Source organism: Phalacrocorax carbo, chromosome 1 (assembly GCF_963921805.1).
Source record: "Phalacrocorax carbo chromosome 1, bPhaCar2.1, whole genome shotgun sequence".
Taxonomy (NCBI): domain Eukaryota; kingdom Metazoa; phylum Chordata; class Aves; order Suliformes; family Phalacrocoracidae; genus Phalacrocorax; species Phalacrocorax carbo.
In genome coordinates, this window is record NC_087513.1 from 84,590,166 (window position 1) to 84,606,342 (window position 16,177).

The 16,177-nt window shown below is 45.2% G+C and overlaps 1 protein-coding gene across 3 annotated transcripts in view; it reads left to right on the plus strand.

Moving 5' to 3' along the window:
- The first annotated feature begins 9,546 nt into the window (after positions 1-9,546).
- TSPAN9 (tetraspanin 9) overlaps positions 9,547-16,177 on the plus strand; it is a 198,584-nt gene continuing 191,953 nt past the window's right edge. Inside the window, exon 1 of one of the 3 annotated variants that reach the window (XM_064463421.1) lies at positions 9,547-9,654. The gene's annotated coding sequence lies outside the window, so the exon portion shown is untranslated. The remainder of the gene's footprint in view (positions 9,655-16,177) is intronic. The other 2 variants (XM_064463399.1, XM_064463415.1) reach the window with 2 other exon arrangements.

Sequence of the window (16,177 nt, forward strand, 5' to 3'; positions counted from 1 at the left end):
CTCATGAGCTAGTTGGTACTTCTACAGCTTTCAGTCTGCTGGTTAAAGGGCTCTGTGGATTCCATGAAGATACTGTACAATTCTTCCCACAGCACATGTAGAGGCCTGCAGACTTACATAGCTCCTCCAGCTTCCGAACCATCTTCTTGTCCTTTAAAGTGTTTTGTTTCTGTATTTGAAGTTGTAAGTTGTACTCATTTACAAGGTATTCCAGGAGTCTAGTCACAGATCGATGATTTTGTTTCTTGCACATTTAAATCTCAACTCCCTTCAAAGTTTATATCTTCTCCTCCTAGAGAATGTTCTTCCCATGTTTTATGGACTCAGCTTAATCCTCCAAGTACCTGAAGGTCTAAGTCTTCACTGGTTTTTTTCACAAGTGTCATTGAATACTCCCCATCCTTTCACTGAAATTCACGAAAAATGCTCAGCCAGCCACCTTCCAGTGCACCATCAGCATCAATTCTACTTAGTATATTAGATTGGGGGTGGAGGGGTGGGTGCCGGGGAGGGAGGAAAGGAGGGAAGATTCCCTTACTGGAACACATTCTTTTAAAAACATAATCTGCTGTTGTACTCAGTTGGCTCCTCCAAACTCTTCATTATGCTCAGAGAAAGAACCAGCATCTCTCACATCAACTCTCAGCTCTTTCACTTCCATGGGGTTCTCAGGCTCCTGAGCTTTTCCCCACAAGATCCTTTAGGCAATCTGCTGCTTTAGATGCTTGTTTCAACAATCTAAGTTTTAACTAGCTCATCTTCTTGATTGTGTGCACAAGCTTCCTTGTGTGTTTCACTATCTGTGCTTTCTCTTTTCCAGCTTTAAACAAGTTCTGGTAAACACTGTAGTTAGCTAGACAATGGTAGCTTCAACCACTCTATGCAGTAGTTCTGAGGAAGAATCTGCTGATGCCTTGGAAGCATGGTTTTATTTTGAAGCTGGTATTGAAAGCAATTGTCCTTTGCTAACTCATAACTGTAGAGAAAATGCAGTGTTTTCCTTAATGACTTAAATCTTTAGTATTCCTCTGGCTCATTGCTGGCTGATAGTATGGAGTTTCTTTCTCTGAATTGTTTTCCAAAGCCTGTGTAAAACTTATTTAAGCCTACAATGCTGCCTCTAGGTTTGTAATACTTAGTTTATGACCTTCAGATTCAATACAATCTTTTCTGATTCTGTGTTGCCACTGGGTGAATTGATTCCTTTCAAGGAATTAATATTCCAGAAACAGTAAAGAATGAACTATTAGATCTTAACTTATAAATCAAGTGATTTAGACAAGTTTAGCATGGTAAAATTTTGATATGGGACACCCTAAAATTTTTTGTCTGAAGTATGAGTTCACACTGGTCTGGCTGTCAGCAGCTGTGTGCAAAGCAAATGACTAAAAAGAATGTTATCAAAGATGACAGATTACTGTGTTAACTGAGGGGAAGGAGTGTACTGAAAAAGATTAGTATAGAACCATTCCCTTTTAACTTCATTAGTGATCTGGAGGTAGGATAAAGCAGCAGGGTAAATTAATCCGCAGATAGCACTAAAGGAGATTTTTGCAAACTGAGTATGTATAGAGAACTCAATTGACTTGAACACCATTGAAACATTAGGCTTGAACTGGGAGAATAAAGACTAAGATTCAAAATATAATTTGTAATGTCCTTAAAAGAGTAAGACAAATATAAGAAATGAAAGTAAGTTATCAGAAAGATAATAAGTGCCTGAGAGGTACATAGAATATGATCCAAAATGGACAGCACATTGGAACTAGTTGTCAAAGGACAGATGCATAAATATAAAACTTCAGTGACAGAGGTGGATATGAGAGTCAGATGAAAGTCTCATGGTTCTACCCAGTAATGAAATGGAGACATACACTGGAGGATGAAGTTTTTACTCTACGTGGAAGAGGTGATGCCAGGCCCTACAAAGGGTATTTTATTTCACCCAGCATGTGAGAAGTCCTGAGGCTTTCCATTTCAACAGATTTCAAACAGAAAACCAGAATATAGGCTACTTGCAAAGCCCTACTGAATGTACTTTGTAAACAGGTACATTTTAGAACAGAAAAGAATATAATATAACAGAAAATAATATAATATAACAGAATAGAGTAGAATAGAATAGAATAGTTGCAGTTGGAAGGGACCTACAGTGATCATCTAGTCCAACTTCCTGACCACTTCAGGGATCACCAAAAGTTAAAGCAGGTTGTTAAGGGCATTGTCAAAATGCTTCTTAAACACTGACAGTCACGGGGCATTGACCACCTCTCTAGGAAGCCTGTTCCAGTGTCTGACCACCCTCTTGGTAAAGACATGCTTCCTAACATCAGGTCTGAACCTCCCCTGGTGCAGCTTTGAGCTGTTCCCACGCATGCTATCACTGGATACCATGGAGAAGAGATCAGCCCCTCCCCTCTGCACCTCCATCGCCTCAGGAAGCTGTGGAGAGCAATGAGGTTGCCCCTCAGCCTCCTTTACTCCAAACTAGACAAGCCCAGAGTCTTTGGCCGCTCCTCATAGGACATGCCTTCCAGCCCTTCCCACCAGCTTTGCTGCCCTCCTCTGGATGCATTCAAGTACCTTAATGCCCTTCTTAAATTGCGGGGCCCAGAACTGCACACAGTACCAGTACTCAAGGTGAGGCCGCACCAACACTAAATACACTGGGATGATCACCTCTTGTGACTGGCTGGTTATGCTGTGTTTGATGCACCCCAGGATGCAGTTTTCCCTCTTGGCTGCCAGGGCACGCTGCTGACTCATGTTGAGCCTGCTGTCGGCCAGCACCCCCATGTCCCTTTCTGGAGGGCTGCTCTCCAGCCACTCCTCTCCCAGTCTATATTTGTGTCTCATGTTACTCCATCCCCGGTGCAGAACCTGGCATTTGTTCTTGTTAAATTTCATGGCATTGATGATTGCCCAGTGCTTCAGTCTCTCCAGATCCCTCCGCAAGGCCTCTTGTCCCTCCAGAGAGTCAACAGCACCTCCCAGTTTAGTATTGACAGCAAACTTGCTGACGGTGCATTCAACTCCTGCATCCAGATTGTTGATACATATAGTGAACAGAACTGTCCCTAGAACTGAGCCCTGAGGAGCACTGCTGGTGAGAGGTTGCCAGCTAGATGTAGCCCCCTTTGAGCTCTGCCGTTCAGCCAGTTTTTCACCCAGCGTACCATGAACCTGCTCATCTCACAGTACCAAAAGCCTTACTACAGTCGAGAAAAACTACATCCACCACCTTCCCTTCAGCCACTGGGCGGGTGACCTTTCCACAGAAAGATATCAAATTATTTAGAAAGGCCTTTCCCTTACAAAACCATGTTGACTGTGCCTGATGATTGCATTGTTATTTAAATTCCTTTCAATAGTACCCAGTATGATCTTATCCATAATTGGTTCAGGTTCTGAGGTTAGGCTAACAGGTCTGTAGTTTTCTGAGTCTTCCCTCACGCCCTTCTTGTAGATTGGAATAATGCTGGCTAGCTTCCAGTCAGTGGGGCCCTCCAATTTTTGTGCTCAGGTAAACACACGCTGCACCAGGACTAACCTTACAACACATAGCCCTGCAGTGCTGCAGTCCCAGCGGGTCTGGACAATTGATTTGATGGAGATGGGGGACTAATTGACTTACTTTCTCATTAAGCTATTGCATGCCAGTCAATCTGTTGTAACTGTGCAAGTGCAGGTTTCTATTTGCATGTAGGAGGTCCCTCAGGGGGATGAGTCTTCACCAGACAGTACTGTGGAGCAGCTGACATGACACTGCCTCTGCCATGCATACTGCATTTGCTGCTTATGGCCTGCATCTAGGTCATAACCTCTGCTTTGAAGCATGGGATGGAAAGAATGTGGGTAAGGAGGATAGCAAAAATGATGCCATTAAGTCACAGCTGGAAAAGATGGTTGGGTCTTGTTATGGGAAAAGGGGTCCATTTATTTTTTATATATAATGAAGTATTCCCCCTCCCCAATCTTGCAGACCCTGTACTCTCAGAGGCTGCTTTTAAGGACTGTGCAGGGCTAGTGCTGTTAACCTTCTCTGTGCAGGATCCAAAAATGGCTAGTAAAGGATGGAAGCACTTTTTGCACCTACGAAGGAAAATTTACACCTTATTCCTGTGCACAAAGTTCCTGCTGTGGTTATTCTCGCCAAGACAAAAAAAAAAAAACCACACACAAAAAAAAAACAACAAAACAAAACAAAAAAAAAAAAAAACACCAAAAAAAGCCTTCAAGAACTAACTTCCAAACAGCAGCACAGAACACAGATGCCAACAGCTTTCCATAAGATCTGTATGGCTGGTAACCAGAATCAGTTGAGCTTGGAGAAAGACAAGCCAAGTACTTTAAACTCCTAGAAAACAGAACATCTCAAAATACCTGCTGGTCTGTGCTACACATGAAAAATTCATGCAAGTGCAGTCCTGCTCATGCCCATCGGGTGTCATTGCTAGCTACAGCAACGTGATCGAACCACCCAGGAGTGAATTAACTACTCTGCAAACCAGCCAGCCCCACAGTCAGATACGTAGGTATGAACAGCACTAATGCATGCACCTGCCTATTTCAGCCCTATGCAATTTCCTTCCTGATCTCTGAACCATGTATGGCACAGACAACAGCTCAAATAAAGCCTCCCTAATAAGAAAAAGACTAACTCCTGGGAAAAGTCTCTTTGGCCAACAGACAACAAATACGTTTTGAAACGGAAGCCTGTACAGAGAAAGAGCAGCATTTAGTCCCCAGTGGTGGAAAATTGCTTGTGATTTATATTAGTACAGTTCTGCAAACATGAGCCTGGTGCCTTGCACGCATCCACTGCAGGCTGACACTGGTACGGCAGACCCCATGGAGTAGTCCCTAAAGGAGACAAGCCCTAGAAGTCTACTTAGTCCATCAGCTGATCATGAATAAAACCACACCAGCACAGTATTAAGATGTTATCAAAGCAATGAATAAAGCCAACAGGCTGAAGAAAAGATGAAATCTTAGGGCAGTTGATTTAGGGACACTCATGTGTCTTTTTCACTTAGTAGCAATGAAAGCCTCTTCCCTGGCACTTTTGCTTTTGGAGTTCACAGCTCCTTGGTGTCAATAACCAGGGTCAGCAAAAGACATCTACTTGCCTTTCAAAGTCAGTGGAGAAACCAACAGAAAATTCATGTGTCTGGGAGAGTTCACTTTTGTGGAAGCTATCAAATGAGGAAGATTTAATAAAGCTGTGAGTCAAAAGCAGTACTGGAAATTTTGATCTGGACCCTTGCAGACTTGGTGAGATCCATGCAAAAATCCTTCAAAGACTGAAAGGACTGTAGATCTCTGTCCTCAGGCTTCCTTTCCTGGAATTTCACCAGAAGAAACCAGACAGTACATCAGAACTAAAAGCCAGCTGCAATTTTCTTGAAAATAAAGGAAATCAAACACAAAAAGCAGCATACATTTAAAAAAAGAGCTAGCCTAGTTTCAAAAGGAAAGGCTAAATTGAACTCTAAACAACCAACAATAAATGAGGATATCAGTGTCTTACTGTGTAATTTCTGTTGGGGAGGAAATACTATAAATATTAACCGTAGCCTATTAGAACTTGCTGTAAAATCAAAAGCTGATTCCCCTGATCATGTTACAGACAAAACAGAGGCATTAGAAGATAAAGTGACAAAACAGGGATCTAAATATCCGTGCTTTATTTAGAAGAAAACAGCTCAAAAGTTTCCATTCCACTGTGGCTCCTTTCTTTTCTAACCCACGTGCTTCAGTTTATCAGCCCTCAACTGTGCAGCTACAGCTGCTTGTGGAATCATGTCAAACACAATTACTGAAATGACTGCACTTAAAGATAGTCTTCTGAGATAAGACACAACAGAGACATGTCTGAGCAACACACAACTAGATAAGACGGGAGCCCTCCCTTCATCTTCACTTCAAAGACAAAAGAAACACTTCAGGTAAGACAAGTTCCTTTGAATTCATTTATTTATCTCTGATGAGGGGGGGTGGGAACTTCTTAAGCTGACGTGCCAACAAAGAAAACATGTAGGTAGGCCTAGAGGCAGACATAGGGACTGAATTTAAATCTCTTTCTGTTTCAATATCTAGACCCATTATAATGGCCCAAGGATTATTATTTCCTTGAGTATTACATATGAGCTTTAGCCTTTAGTGCAATGGTTTCCCAGTGACTTTTTTCCCCATTATCCAGCTCATTTTTCTTTGGGTCTTTGGCATCTTGGACCAGATGAAGGAGTTGAACTTGAGTGGTGACAGCAAAGAATATGAACTGATTCAGACAGGTAAGAACACCCTCAGACTTGCTCTAAAGGGTAGCAGAGGCAGAGAGAACACATGCTGAGCCTCCAAGAAGCTGCCAGGGAGTCATGCTGCTTCATCAATCCTATAAGCACAGCCTACATCAAAACAAAGTACCAAGGGCAGCAGACTACTGGCATGCTTGTAATGGAACAGCAAGCACAGGACCACTCTACAAGGGAAGGCTAGCCAGAAGCTTAGGTTGGCCACAGCTCTGTCAGTAACCTCACAGACTGGAGTATAGTCCCATAGCATCTAAGCAGGTGAGCAGAGCAAGTATTGCAAAAGGTTCCACTGACAGTCCAGTCAGCGTCAGACAAAGGCCATGTGTTGAGTCAGGTCTGGAGTCAGTCCAGGACTAGACACAGACAGACCTACAACATATTTCAGACAATGACTGGAGTGCCCAGACCTGAGCTCTTGGGCTAATGAGCCGTGGGTGCTCAGATGGAAACCCCAGGTAAATCTAGTCAGGGCACCTATGGTGTACTAGTGTATTCAAAGCCCCAAGAGCAGCTTCCCCTCTCACCATGGTGTGTCCCAAACCTTGCAAAGATCTACTTTTTTTGACAATCCTCCTCTTGGATGCCAGATCCATATCTACTGCACTGCACTGGTAGTCATATTTTCCCTGCATTTGGGTAATTTAACATGCTGATTCAGCAACTAGTCACTCCAGGTCTGCTGATCTACACCATTTTTGGCCTCTTAAATGAGCCACAAAGTACTGGTGCTCATTCCGAGGAAAACAAGCAGTGCATCAAAAAGAAAATCATCCCTGTCACCTCCTTCAAATGGGCAATGTAGCAATACTGGTGGGAAGAACCTGGCTATAGCAAAGCTATAGAGTCTAGATGGATGATCTCTTTCTGCTGAAAACAGAAGTACTGACTCTCATTTTCAACCTCCCTAATTTACTCACAGTACTCAGTACTGTTGCCATGCTGTTATTTCATCTGAAATTGGTGGCTGGGACTCAAAGCATTCTGTCTGCTACTGCAGAGGGGCTATACACAGTGAATCATACTATGGAAAGCTGTGTATCCATTTCCAGATGCCTCAAACACAGCTACTCAAAGCTGTTTTTAAAAGCTGCATGTAGCCTTTAGGTTTGCTGTTAAGTGCCATAGATGCAACTATACTGCTGATGAGGAGCAACTCCTTCTGTTCCTCATTGTATGGACAACATCAGAGGGCCCCCATGTTAGACTTGGTCACATGCAGAAGATGGTTAGTTGAAGCTGAAACAAAAGTCTGATCAGATTAATTTCCTAAGCTTACTAGCGTATTGAGAAGAGATCTGCAGCCTAGTGAAGTCTTCTTGGTAGAAAGTATCAGCCACTCCAGACCCTGGTTTCAGAGTGATCCTCAAGTTCTTCCCTAAGTGATCGTCAAGTCCGTACAAAGATCCCATATATTTTTAATCTTCTTTCCAAGCATTTTTTTACCTTCTTTCCAAGGTAGACTTCAAACAATGAGTTGGTTTTACCTACTCATCTTTCGCTTTGACTTGAACTACAGAAATCCCATACACCTGGGTATAAAGCTGCTTGTGCTTATGCCAACAGGTAAAGAACACAACATTATGCTCTCTCTGTTAAAACAAACAAACAAGCAACAATAACATCACCACCAAAACTGTCAAACTTGTCCTCATTGTCTACTGGCTTCCTGCACTGTTCATCTTTAGGGTAGAGGTTATCTCCAAAGTTTGAGCCTGAGTTATGTAAAGTTTGACAAAAATTCTGGAATGAAGATCCTTCAGTCCTCAGGTACAATGGGAGATACTGCATTAGAGCTACAGCATCCAGGAGACAGACCTTTTCCAGAGCCTAGAACCAAAGAACTAAAATGAAATTCTCTCCACAGATCTCTTTATCTTCTGCTGCATTGCAAGACAGATTTCCTTCATTGCTTGCTTTAAGGTAAACACACAGCAACATCTGTGAACTTTTGTACATAAATAAATGAAGAACAGAATGCTGCTGCATATGCTTTTCTTCTGGGGGAGAGGAACAAACATGTGGCAGGTGACAGCTGTGTTGTTAGCAGCACTGCCACCAGAATGCTTAAGAGTCTGTTGAACTGAGCAGTATATAAAAATCCACATAGGACAGAATGGAAGGTGTGAGAGAATATATTTGATGTGAATGTGCCCTCCAACTGAGAAGTGTGGCAACAGCAGCACCAGAGAAAGAAGTTAGACTACACAAGGGAGCTAGGAATGTGAAAAAGACCTTCCTTCTGCAGAAGTATTTACAGAAGCGCCTTGAGTTGCTCTTCACACACTGTAAAATACGGTTCCCCTCAGCAGGCCCCTGTCCATAACTGCACAGGTCTATTTCTGTAGGTATCTCTGCCCCAATTCTAGGCCACTTCCCCCTCACACAACACTTCACTTAGTGGTCTGTACCAGAACCTTCCCCAGCTGTGTTAAAACTCTCCATTGGAGAGTGTTTGAAGTTGGCTCCATCAACCTTTTGTGGCACTTCCACTGACACCCAGGGGAAGGCAGGTGGGGACTTTTTGCAGGATCTCATAGGATGTCCCTCATGGCCTTCTCTCACATAGCGTCACAGGTAACGTGCCATGCGGACTGCAGTCTCCTGCTACCAGAGCAGAGAGCTCAGATGAGCACTCAGACAAGATTACCCTCTGTGTTAGAAGCCACAGCAATATATTGTCAGTCGTGGGCTTGGGACCAACGAGCAGCTTAGCCATGGGTTTGCCATTTGCAGCAGCAGTCTAGGCGCCGGTGGGTTACATTCATCCCAGCCTGCTGGCTCACAGCTTAGCGTGGCTACCACCCCTGCCCACATGAACCCAGAGGAGACGTTCAACCTCAGGCCCCTCGGAGCGGGGGAGGCAGCTGAGGGGGCGAGGCGGTAGGTGCCCCCAGGCTCGGCGCAGCACCCCATCTCCCGGGAGGGTGCAGGCGCAGGATGCCCCTGGCGTCCACCCGAGGGAGTTCCGGGGGGATGCCGTGGGGTGCGTGGGCGACACAGGGAGCAGGGCGGACCCCAGGCGTAACAGGCTCCAGGCAGAGAGCTCTCAGACAGGGGATCCGGCGCAGGATGGCGGCGGCTTCTTGCTCCGGACTCAGCCGGGCCGGCACAGGGCGGCATGAGGCGCGCTACGGGACCGGGCCGGCCGCGCTCCCGCCTCTGCTCCGCGGGGCTGGAGCCTCCCCTGGGCAGCGCCCCCAGCTCCTCCCCGCTCGGTAGCGCCGGTCTGAGCCCCTCCTCCCGTTTCCGCTGGCAGGAGCTGGAGCCGTGTCCTGCTGTGCCTCTGCAGCTACCCCACCACTCGACCCCATTCGGTCCGGCCCGGCCCAGGGACGCGCGGGTGAGAGCCGGCACCGCCGGGGGCGGGAGGCGGCGGAAAGTTGCGGGCGCTTCCCGGCCGTGGGAGACGGCAGGAGCGGGGCGGCGGGGGGGGGCTGCCGGTTGCGGGGGTGCCGGTCGCAGGGGCCGGGGGCCGCCGGCTTGGCGGCTTGAGGCGCTGAGGAGCGGAGGGGTCCCGGCAGGCGATGCGGGGTGGTGGAGCGGGAGGCTCGTAGCGGTAAGGAGCGTGTGGTGAAAACAATAATCCCCCCCTGGCCCCCAGTTGTATAATTTTTGCGGAAACAGGAAAGTTAGTTCAGAGGGACGGGAAGAGCCCAGCGGCGTCTGCGTACGCGGTCCTGCTCTGCGCTGGAGAGCTCGCGTTGCCCAGCCCTCACAGGAGCAAATGGCTCCGGCTGCGGATTTCTCCCCACCACCGGGGAAAATGCGCCTGCAGCAGTGCTGCTTGCAGGCGGGGGGCTTCCTTTCTCCTCCCCTTGCACACCCCCTGAGGCTGCAGCAGGGTGTGAGGGTGCCGAGCCGAGCCTTGGATGGGTGGGAGGGCGGAGAAGCCCCCGTGGGGGGCAGAGCACGCGTGGGACTGCGGCGGGGGAGCCCGGGTGGCGGGAGGGAGGCTGCTCCAGGGGGCGGTTGTAGAGCAAGCCTACTGCTGGCCGGTGGGCTGACAGCTCTCCTCGGCAGCTGCCCGCAGAGGTGGTGCCACCAGTTCCTGCCTTCCCCCTTCTTACGTAAAACTTGACCCCAGCTTCACCTTTAACTGTTTAAGCTTTTGGAAACTTTTCTCCCTGAATCTTGAATATCCGCCTGTCACTGTGCTCCTGATGGGAGGTGGGAGCCTCTGGACCTTTGTCTCTCTCTAAAAGGCCTTCAGCTCCAGAGATTTCAGATGGGCAGAGTGGCATGGGGATGCTGCGTTGGAGGAAAAACTAGACTACAAGGGTGAATAAAGCTGCGTTTCTTTACTTAGTGCTTTTATCAAGTCTTTTTTTCTATGCTTTTACTCTGCATGACTTTGTGGTTTGAATCACAGGGCTAGGAGTGGGGGCACCTGATTTTTCTACCTGATTGCATTAAACTTATTTTAAGACTTTGGGGTAAGTCATCTGGGATTTGACTGGCAAAAAGTTTGATATTCTCCCGAACAGCCGTGAGGGTCAAATCATGTGGCTTGTTTGTGCTGTTATTCCTAGATACACCTAAACTCTACCTGTGGATGCCAAAACTTAACATGTTACTGTAGCAAAGTTCACACTAACAGGTGCCACAGGTAGTTTTAATGGTTTGTTTGTGAAGTTGAGAGATGACATTCTTTATGGTCAGGGTGTATAATGGCAAAGGATATTAGCCGCTGAAGAAACACATTCATATGAGATACCAGCATAGAATAGGGGGCCATTGTTAGCACTCAATAATTTAAAAAATATCAAAAGATAAATTATCAATGTGATATGCATGTGGTCGATAATACCAAGGAAGAAAAATCAGTCCTCATAGTTCTATGCCCTTGGCTTCCATTTTGCATTTTTTCTGAGCTGCAGGAATTAAAACTGATGGAGCTAATGTAGCTTCTGCCTCCAGATCTTTCCCTTTTGTATTTTTGGACCTTTGCAGTTCAAATTACAAATCCTACAGATGGCCTTTTCTATATTGGGACTGTAGAACTTCTGGCAAACTTGGTTTTGGGCATCTACACTTTCTTTAAAACTAATTTTCATGAATAAAACTGTATGAGAAGACCTTGCGGTTGGAATAATGCAGCATCATTTGCATTATTCCGACAAAGCTCTGAGGTTAGAATGGTCCTGCTCATCTCTTCTGAGGAGGGTAGAGGGTTTACTGGGAATGTCAGTGTTGTCTTAGTTATTGTGGATATTTTAACAGAAAATAGCAAGCAGAGATGCATGTCCCACAGTATTTGTTTTCCTTGCTATTTTAAAGTTATTTACTTCCAAAGCATGCCAAACCTCTGTCTGTCCATGAGGGTATTTCCAACATAACTGTGTATTTTTAGTGTTTAACCCCTCCCTCCCTCCGCAGATACACAAACTAAAACATTGCAATAAAGATGTGAAACATGGGAACAGCACAAAATTAGATAGGAAAACACTTGAGGATGCAGCACTGGTTAGAGGAGTTACTTTCACATATGTGGCACGTGAGAAACTAGCAAGTTTGCAGTAGAGATTCCAAGACTTTGTCTCAGTATTACCCTGAGAGCTGGTATGGAGTTCGTTGGGCCTTGATCAGAAGAGACTGCTTGTTTTAGAAGCAGTACATTAACATTCCTGTTGCACTTGGATTTGACAATTGAAAACCCATCTCAGTTTTTCACTTTTGTTATGCTTCAATATTGTGCTATTTGCAAGTGACTGATGCCCTGTTGGTTTTTTATGTTGCAAGAATGTCACTACATTTATTGATGCATAAAAAGAGACAAAAATGTGTTAAAGAGGTTGGGCATAAGCCAGCAGTGTGCCCTGGAAGCAAAGGTGGCTGACAGTATGCAGGGCTATATTTATAAGACTGCAGCCAATGTACCAAAGGAAGTGATTATTTCTCTGTACTTAGCATTTGTTAGACAGAGTCTAGAATACTGCACTCAGAGACAAGAAAGGTATGGATAAACTGGAGATAGTCCTAGTGGCCCTCCACTGGACTGTTGGGGGCTGGAGCATGTGTGGTGGAACAGCTGGCCCTTGGAAAGGGGTGGGGAGCTGGGAGCAGAGTTTGGTAACCCAGCTGGCAAGGCAGGTCCCCCACCAGCCAGGGCCCCATCCCATAGCACTAAGTGAGGCAGCCAGTGCCGAGCAAGAGTCTAGATCGCCAGGCAGGTATGTGGTGATAAGGCAGGTCCAAGATCAAGTTGAGATGTGAATCAGCAGGTGAGGATCAGGCCCAGTGATGGTAATTAGGGTCAGGCACAGTCCAGTTGTCACTGAGCAGGTCCATAGTGATACAGCAGGTCTGAGGTCAAGTGAGGAAGTCATACCATGGGTCAGGGTCTGGATCAGCAGGGTCCATGACCATACACAGACGTAACTGGAGACAGGCAGACCTGCAACATAGGGAGTGAAGGCCAAAGGCAGAGCTTAAACAGAGCTCCTGGGGCCATGGGCAAAGAGTGGGGGTAGAGACACCGGGTGAGGCTGATCAGGGCCTTTAAAAGCCTTTCAGTGCACTCAGGGCCCTGATACATCATGAAGATCATATGCTGAGGGAATTGTACTTGTTCATCCTGGAGAAGAGAAGGCTTTGATGGGACCTATAGTAATCTTCCAGTACTTAAGAGGCGGTTATCAAGAAGACAGAGCTAGGCTATTCACATTGGTATGTGGTTGTTGGATGATGGAGAACAAACATAAGTTGAAACAAGAGGTTCAAGCCAGATACAATGAAAACCTTTTCTGCCATGAGGACAGTCAAATTTTGGAACAGGTTGCTCAGAGGTGTTGTGTAATGTGTGTCGTCACAGGTTTTCAAGACCAAAGTGGATAAAGTCCTGTTGTGTCCTCATAGCCAACTCTATGTAGAGTAGAGCAGGAGTGGAATTAGATCACCTTCTCAGGTCTGCTCCAACACAAATTTTCTGGTCCTAAGATCAAACAGCCATTTGGTCTGAGAAGGAAGGAGGTGTGTAAAACTATGGCAATACTTGTAAGCACCACAGATGAAGAAATGGAGAAAGGTTTTAGGATGCTGATGTGTTGCTAAGATACTTAGTAGAGGAGTTTAAAAAAAAAAAGTTCCTCACTATGCTAAGAGCTTATGCTTGAAAGGGGTGTGGGGGTGGGGTAGGGGGGGCTGAAGATACTTTCTATTTGAAAACTTGCTTGAAACCAGTGATTCCTAATGTAAAAAGTGCCTTTTTAGTGCAACTTCACTTAAAGATGCTTTCTGGAATAGTTCAAGCTGTGTTCTTTCACGTGTGATGACAATACACCATAGTGCTGAGCTTGGGAAAATACAGTGTATGATCAGGGAAGACTTATTACCTGAGGGTTACCTTCTTTGACTCTGTAGAAAATAGAATAAACATGTCGGGATCAGCAGAGCACTCTCCCTTTTGTGGCATGGTTGTTAACGGACCTTAGGGTTGAGTCAATCCTGCTAGGGCCAGCTTAGCAAAACCCAGAGAATGTTAGCACATCAGAAATAGGTCTTTGTATTTCCCTCTCTACATGGCAGTGAAATTGTGGTTAAGTTAGAATGTGCTGAGGAACTGCCTTCTCTTCACTCAGTACAATGCATGCTAGAATTTAATTTTGGGGAGAAGCGCTCACTGGAAGATACAAACTTTTGTCTATTTTGCTCATGGGTAACAATGCTCTGTTGGAGACAAAAGAGTGGTCACTAGTGCACTCTGTCCTTCCTCTCCATCTCTCCTGGTCTCCTAAAGCTGACTTCCAGAGACTGTTTCTGCTGCTCCTTATAGCCTCCCTCAGATGAAACTTGCATTGCTGAACGTCAGTGCTATACTTCCTGGGAAAAAAAGCATCAAATCAGTCTCATGGGTCACTTCCTCTGGTTCAGTGACATACTTTCTGTGGTGTGTTCATAATGAGGCAGGACATGGTTCTCCAGTGAAAGATGTTGGATGCTTTCTTCATTGCACAGGTGTTTCTGGGAAAATCATGTGTCTCTGAGTTGTCTGTTGCCACAGTTAGACGCACTGTGCTTCAGCTGTCTTTCAACCCCTGTCTTTCTGAGCCTGCTTTGAAAGCACTTCCTCTTCAGGCTCTGTTAAACTGCTGCTTCTGATATTCCAAGTGCTTGCATTCATTGCTGTAAAAAATAAACCTTGCAGACTAGAGTTTGTTGAATAAGGCATGATCCTTGGGCAGAGCCCTTCTGCTTTTGCCTTGACTGCAAGCACAGTAAAACAGGAGGCTGTGCTTCACTGAGAAGAACAGCTAGGAGATGTGGGATCCCCAGTAGGTAATGAACTACATTTTGATGGCAGTGAGATGTATTAGGCTGTTAAACGGCTTGTTGAGGAGGGGTGAAAAAATCCTGTTGTTGAAAAGCTTTTAAAATTCAGAGTATAAAACAAATAGTCATGTTCTGGGGATAGCTCCAGGAAGATGAGGCAGACTAAATCATAAACATATGCTCCAATAAGCCTTCAAGTGGACAAAGGTATTAATTAAGCTTAGCATTTCTTCACAGCAATGTGAATATGATGTGATATTATGATAACACAGATGTAATAGCATCAGTTTAAAAGATTTGAAGTTTGCATTAATTTTTGTTTCAAAAGGCATAACAGGAAAGTTTTTCTTATTTAAGTTCTTTGGAAAGCACTTTTTCCTTTTGCTGTCAGAGTTCTGCTTTCTAATGCAAACTGTCATGCTGTTCTAACGCCTGATATTTCTGAAGGTGGAAGTGACTAACAGCTAGGGTGTTTATTTCCATGATCCCTGTTACAAATGCAAAGAGTGAAATAAACTTCATTAACTAGTGAAAAGCCTATTTTATTTCTGAGGCCAAGTCACTGCATGTCTCTAGAATCAGCTGAACTGTGTGAACTGAGCATTAGTTTCTATGCTGATATTTAAAGGAGAGCTGCCTTTGCCGTGGACAGTCTTCACTGATTTACAATTACTTTGATTGGTCTGTGTATACTCATAATAAGGATGTGATGGAGTATATCAACGTTATGCAAGCATAGGACTACAAGAGCTGTATTATCCATATGTGGCATGTCTGGGGAGGAGACAGGGCTAGACTGGAGAAGGAGCTCAGGGAGGAGTAAGTGAAAATGCAAGAGTCTTGAGAAGGCTAAGGGAGAGGAAGTCTGCAGCCCTCCCCTGGGAGGAAGGTCTGAAAAGGAAGGATGAGGTGGTACACTGAACAGAGAGCTGAAATGTCACACCCAGCAGGTTTAAGGAGACTTCGCTCAAAATCTTGTGACTCTGTCCTAGGGAACAGGGATCAACTCAAATCCTAGAGAACAGAGGGCTCTGTGAGCTCTTCTGTATTTGGTGTCCTTCAAGTTCACTCCTAACTAAAGTCATTCAACCTGAAGGATTGAGGGAGGCAGGGCTTGAAGTTGAAGGAATCCTGGGTTTAGGACACTGGTGGGAAGGAGTTGTAGGAAAGAAAAGGTGGTGACAAAGTAGTTCTATCTGTATCCAGGGATTGCACTTTTCTCTATAACCTCTAGGTAATAATTACTAATTTCCAAATGGATATGGCCATACAGGGGCAAAGCCTGAGAGACAGCATTGCATAGTCTAGTTTTACCCAAGTTCCTAGTCTTTTGCAATTTGGTAGGGCATGCTAGCTCCTCAAGTGCCTTATGGAAGTATGTTGACAAACAGTTTTTATGGTGATTGCAGCAATACTCAAAACTCATGCTGAGCACAGGCAAGGAGACTTTTCTGTTTGCATTTGCTCATTTCTAAAGGTTGAACAATTCAAGAATGCTTTTGTAAGCATATTTTCCTTTCTCTGTGCCTGCTGTTTTTTATGCATAACTCTGCATACAGTTCTGCCCTGGATGTTCACCTAGCTTTATTTTGAAC